The sequence below is a fragment of the Cynoglossus semilaevis genome, chromosome Z (genome assembly GCF_000523025.1).
Source record: "Cynoglossus semilaevis isolate Cse_v1.0 chromosome Z, Cse_v1.0, whole genome shotgun sequence".
In the NCBI taxonomy this organism is placed as follows: domain Eukaryota; kingdom Metazoa; phylum Chordata; class Actinopteri; order Pleuronectiformes; family Cynoglossidae; genus Cynoglossus; species Cynoglossus semilaevis.
Window position 1 is genome coordinate 11,364,192 of NC_024328.1, and position 6,719 is coordinate 11,370,910.

Here is a 6,719-nt window from a genome sequence, read left to right on the forward strand (position 1 = left end):
TTAGCTATCAGTTATCAGGCACCATGTGACATCGTCACATCTGTTTTTAAACTCACTTTTATGTTGTATAAATGATAACAATATGGTTGATCGTCTGTGAAATCGTCTGTTTTGTGGAGCCATATACCTCCAGCAACGTTACAGTATTACAACTTATTCATGTCTGATACCGATTTTGCAACTTTCAGTATCTGTCGACACCAATATTAATCTCATACCTTCTTCTTTACCCCATCATGCTGTGGGCTGCTGCTGGCAATAGTGTCCCTGTTTACGAAACGTCGCACAAAGTTAAGTTGAGTAAACTGATATCGATCCGGTGTATCAGACCTAGCCGTCCCTAATATAAATTATACTGCATTAAACTTGAAGCATCTGCACCAGTCAGTACAAGAACACACTGCACCGTACCAACCCCCCCTGAACCTTCCTGAGGGTGGTGAGTCCACTGGAAGGTACCAACCGCCCTACCTGGGATTCGATCTTGCCCAGGAAGTGAACCCTGGGGTTCAACACCGATGATAGAGACGTTGCCTCAAGCCCAAAGCGCCGCCACACCAATGTTAGTAAATTATTTACATTTCCCTCATTCTTTATTTTCAATTCATCTTCAACCCTGAGGGTTTCCAAAAATAGTTTGAAAATTTGTATGTAGCTAAACTGAACTCTATTACTGCAGCAACTTGACCTCGGCATCAGGCAACTCATGAAAATTTGATTTTAAAAGCCTTGGAACATTTGTCTTTGATCCATAGAGGAGCAAAAATAACAAAAGATGCATTATTGAGGAAGGAAACGCCAGACAAAAATCAACACCTGCCGCCAGTAATGTTCGCGTTTTCACTTAGAGATTTTTAGGCAGCGAGTGGTGAGGGCTGCACAAAGACGTGGCATCCTAAAGAAACTGCCCGCTTTTTTTAAACAACACGCTCCCTGCCATTGTTCCCACAGTCTAAGAATATAGGTCAGAAAGAGGCTGTTGACATTCTGCTGAAAGGAACTTTTACTCTGCTGCAGTGCCTGCCATGGCTCCCCACTCACTGACTGGACATCAAGGTCATACCCTACGCCAGGAGAGAAGCCTAAAAATGTCTTCTCCTTCTTTGTTCATGTTTGTAAACCTGAAAATGTAAGCAAACGTCAGGCGTTTTTTTTTTTTTTTTAACCTTGTCATATTTTTAAAGGAACATGAAGCCAAGGTCTTTTATGGTAGATTCTGAATCCTAGAGAAAAAGTAGTTCCCCAAAAAGATTACACCATTCTGCTGTGTAGTATCACGTATTTAATTGAATTTTTACCACATTTACCAAGTACTGATTTAACAAGTATATTTGTTTGATCACACTGTTTACCTCCATACATGGAAAAGTACATGATGTGAGTACAGTTCTTTATAAATTATTGTCTTGCTTTTCTTTGTAAATTAGATAAAAAATATTCGTATACCTTAATATTCTAGAACTTTTGTGAACTGTATTCAAAAGTTCATTAATCAGGTTTTACTGAATTTATCGCCCTCATTGAATTGTATTTTCACCAATATATCATATACATATCATATATTTTATATTTCCATATATGATACTATACATCTAAATAGGTGTGTGCATATATATCGATATATATGTGTATAAACATTATATTTATATTTACAATATATTCTTTATATATGTGAGTATATATATTTATATGTATACATATATAAATATAGATAGATAGATAGATAGATAGATAGATAGATAGACACATATATACATATACTGACATATATGATAGATATTTATTTTTGCTTACACTAAAGTATAAACAAATGTTTCAAAATAATGTGCATTTCAGACGACATCAAAAAAATAAAATTTGCCTTTTAAAGACCTGCAATAACAGATGACTGCTGTAAAATGTAACTCTGAGATTAAGTGTGTTTAAAACATATTAGTAAAATTCAATATATATAAAAAAGCTAATAAAAGACAAAAGGCAATGTTCCAATACATTACCACACCTCAGCTCTCACATTAACCTGGATCTAAAACTTCTGAGTCACCAGTAATTCAATGAAGTGAACATTCAGGTCGACTATCCGGCTACTATTACATTGCAGAGCAGGCAAAATGTCAATGGCTAATTACTGATGGTTGTTACTGTGGTTTCCAAGGTCTCAGCTAATTGGCTGTTTGGATCCAGGGAAATGGCAGTGCCTGGAGGCCAGTCACCTCTGGATACGTTTGGAACCAGTGACCTAACTTTCATGAGCAGCAGACAGAGTGGATTAATGTTTAATTAATTAAGGTGTGGGTAGACGCACGGCGAGAGGCTTGAGAAACTAGGACGGCATCTTTTTTTAAGCAGGAGATCAGGTCACGCTAACGGGCTCTGACGCAAAATGACGCAAAAAAGGGGCAACAAGGCTCCGTCTGTGGGAAATAGGTGGAGTTCAATTATGTTTAAATCAGAAGCCTGAAACAAGCCAAAAAGAGCGACCCACCCTCAATAAAAACTTGATAAAAAATAAAAGCAAAAACACCAATAAGCGAGCAGAGTGGCGCAGCGGAAGCGTGTTGGGCTCATAACCCAGAGGTCGATGGATCGAAACCATCCTCTGCTCTTTTATGCAATAATTTTCCCAGTATGGGATCAATCAAATCCATGAGAATAACACATCCATAACAAAATTAATTAAACTTAAATAAAACCCCCCCTAGTGGTCAGAAATTTTTTCACACCCACCCCCTAAGTTGAAATACTATTGCGAACCTAATAATATATATTACGTTATCTATACAAACCACCGTATGAGTGACTGCCACCTAGTGACTGGAGGCTAGTTTATTATTCAAGCATTCCAGCAGTGGCCACTTCTGTCCCGCATGATATATTCCATCTGTAGCCTCTCCCCCCACTCGGGCACCTCACTGTGCCCCCCCCAGGGGTCCCAACCCACAATTTGAGAAGCACTGCATTAGACATAGGTGCAACAAAACAGGACATTCTTTTTAGCGTAATTACATCAAACTCCAACAAATCCCTAATGCTGAACCAATAGTACAAAGTTTTTGGTTTTTTTAATGACTTTCACTGAATCTTCTCAGTGTAAGAAGCTCAAACGTTACTTCCTGTGGTGGGAGAGAGGAAAGTCAGGCATCAGGTGCTGGTGGTCTACCAACAATATTCCAGAACAGGCTGCTGAAGCCTAAGATGACATAAGCCAGGACACACAGTAGAAATGATCTTCATATAATGGAAGAAGTGAGCTCAGACTGGAGCTAAAAAAAATGTATTTGACTTTTTTCTATCAGGGGAAGGCAGCTGCATTACACTGAATCAGACCTTTCTATTACATCCAATATATGTTGTATATTTCTAGGATTTACTGTGTGTGAGGAGATCGGTGGCCATGACAACAAATGGATCACCGGGACGGGATGAAACTTGTTTGTGTTTGTGTGACTCCACTCACAACGGCAATCATACAATACTAACATGATTGAAGTCACAAGTCAGTCAATAAGTTCTTCGTTTTTATCACTGTGTAGCGGTTATCACATCTGCTTTACAGGCAGAAGGTCCTGAGTTTGAGCCCCGATGGAACCATATTTTTCATCTTCATGTGAGTCTTAGGGGATCTATTACGGTGCAGTGTTTTTTGGGTGGCGGTCGTGGAGGCTGCTGCCCCTGCGACCTGGTAACAGATAAGTGGATGAAGATGGATGGATTGTAGGTGCAGTATACTGGCGTCCAAAAGTTATGGTACAAATTTTCTGGCCACATTTCACAGCATTCATTGTTAATTTTTTACTTAGCCATTGCAACAAAAATATATGTACAAAGTTATTACACAAAAAGCATGATTAAGATTTAGCAACTGTTTCTTTGAATTAAAACTATTTCATGGCTGCTCTATTCCCTTTATGATTCTTTAGCCAACGAACCAGTCTGAGTGAGAGATTAAATATTCATTATTTGACTCCAAATTTCATAGGTATTTCTCCCGGTGGCATTAAGGCGAAGAAAAGAATGAGAGCGAAATCCAGAGAAAAATATGATGCCAGCAGTCAGCACAATATGGTCTCCTACACCAAGGGCACCCAGCGCAAAGACAGTTCTATTTCGAGCTGCATTCGTCCCGCCCTCTCCTGAGATGTAGACTTAGTTTTATCCTGCTGCAACAGAATGAATAAATAAATAAAGTGCATCCATTTTTTTTTTTTTTTTTGCAGAAATGAAAATCAAATGAAGTGGCACAAACAACCGTGAAGGCACGACACGGAACAATGACCCTCACCTGTCCAATAAACGCCCCCAAGACAAGAGATTATATACCGCTGAATGGTTAATCACACTCTCGGTAAGATTCATGCTCCAGAGTGTGAGTTTGTGCCTGTGTCATGTTCTGTTGGCCGCGGTACAATGGGATTTGCAGCCCTTACGCTGATGACAAATCTTTTAGGCAAATTTTTACACTTGACTTGTATTTGTGTTCTTCTAAGTTACTTTAAATAAGAGCAGAGTTCTACTAATAATAATTAAGTATTACAGTATATTATGAGAATAACCCATACAATGGATATTCTGAAATGCATCATGTACAGTTATGTTATACATATATGTATATATTTATATGCGGATATATATACACATATTTATACATGTAAATATATATAAACACATTAATCCAACCAACCATCCATCCATTTGCATCCACTTATCCCATTGACAGGTCGCGGGGGCAACAGTCTCCACGACCGCCACCCAAATCACACTGTGCCGTACCAACCCCCCCGAACCTTCCTGTGGTTGGTGAGTCCACTGGAAGGTACCAACCGCCCTAACTGGGATTCAATCTTGCCCAGGAGGTGAACCCTGGAGTTCCACATCAATGTCAGAGACATTGCCACTGGGCCAAAGTGCCACATACCCATAAATATAAAGATATAAATATAACTGACAATAGGCCACACCTTTAATTGTGTGACATATGGTATTTTGTAAATAATTCATTTATAGTACTTTAAAAATCACTGCATATTAATAGAACAGGCTGAACAGAAAGTGAGCAGAGCTTTTACAGTGAAACTGTGACTAGACTAGAATGAGCGCCAGTCGGTTCCTTGGTGTAGTGGTTAGCACGCCTGCCTCACAAGCAGAGAAGCCTGGGTTCGATTCCCAGGGGAACCACATGCTTGTCACTTGCTAGGGGCAGCATGTTAACAGCATATCTCCTGCAAACACACCGAACTCCCAAATCGCAGCTCAGCTGTGTTTTATTTATTTATTTATTTATTTAGTGTGCATTGGTCTTGTGTCCCTGCAGGAGATCCTGGGACTGTTCTTTTTAATGGATTCTGCTTGTTTCTTGGAAACTACCTTTCAAGTTTTTCTTCTTTTCAATCTCAGTCTCAGGATGTTGATGATACTGCAGAGGCTTTAGTCTGTAACGATGCTAATTCTACCCAGTGTCATTAGCAGGGCTGGAGTTAAAGCGATGAAAGGCTTAAAGCCTTCAATCACAAACAACAGCAACATCACGATGGAACTAGAGATTCAAAAGATACCATGGTATACCTGGAGTAGAAGCTGCTGCCACTGGTTATCAGAACATGAAGGATGTGACCTACAATGGTTTGGACCAGAGTGACAACAGATCAATACTCTGTGATTAGTTAACTTGATTAACTTTTAATGAGTTCATCTGAGTGTTGAGAAACACAAAAATCTAAACATGTCCAATTATCATCATCATCGTCATCAACATCATCATCATTTCCTCTCCCCCCCCCTCCCCCCGTTACACCTTATCCCTCCTACCTCCACTGTTTGTCTCTCTATCAGATGTAAAAGCCAATGAAAATCATCCATTGTCTTCAACAATGACATCACTTCATTTGTTTACCGAAACAATAAACCTCAACGATTCTAAAGATTGCAACAAACTGCAATGGATTATGGGTTTCCAGTCCAGGATCCACAGCAACATCTTTGGTATGTTATTATTTTTGAGCATGAATGGTGCGTAGAAAGGTGAAGATTGATTGCCAGTTGCCTGACCTGATTCCTCTCAACCACTGAAGTTACAGCCTCTCAGGTTATGGTGAAACCAGTGCAGTCGCGATAGAAGCACCAGTTCCCACGTGTGATCACTGGAGCAGTCATTACGACACTTCAGACAGTGAGAGTGAAAGCCAGGAGTTCAGAAACAATGGAGATAAATGGTCATGTGAATAGGGAAGTGGACCGAGGAACCAGGGCTCTCTGAGTGGGCCTGAGTGCGGAGTTATGTGTCTCACAGTGAAATTAGTAATCGTGCTACCATCCATCATTGAATGACCTGCTATTGATCGCAAGGGCAACCTCTCTTTTCAGCTAAATTATATCACGAAAAAAAAGAATAACAAATATCTGCACACTCTGAATGGGACACCCTTTTGTTGACCTCAGCAGAAAAAAAAAGTGATTTTTTTTGCATTAAACTTCACAGAGCACATCAGGCAGTTCTGTTTAGAGATGTGTACGATCTTGTTCTGTGTATGGAACAGGTTTAAAAAAACACTGACTTTGAAAGGTGGAGAATTTCAGCTGCCAATTCTTGTTATACTCCAGTGTTACCTCAGTGATGAGTGCTGCAGGCTGTTCTGCTGTGCAAAAAAAAAAAAAAAATTGCTGCCAATACGTGCCAATTTGAGTATTGCTTCCTTTCAACGGTCAAGTCCATAGATTTCCCA

At 39.7% G+C, this 6,719-nt stretch overlaps 1 non-coding gene across 1 annotated transcript; it reads left to right on the top strand.

Moving 5' to 3' along the window:
- The first annotated feature begins 5,102 nt into the window (after window positions 1-5,102).
- On the top strand, window positions 5,103-5,175 carry trnav-cac (transfer RNA valine (anticodon CAC)). The gene has a single exon. It is a non-coding gene; the product is annotated as a tRNA-Val (tRNA).
- Window positions 5,176-6,719: the final 1,544 nt, after the last annotated feature.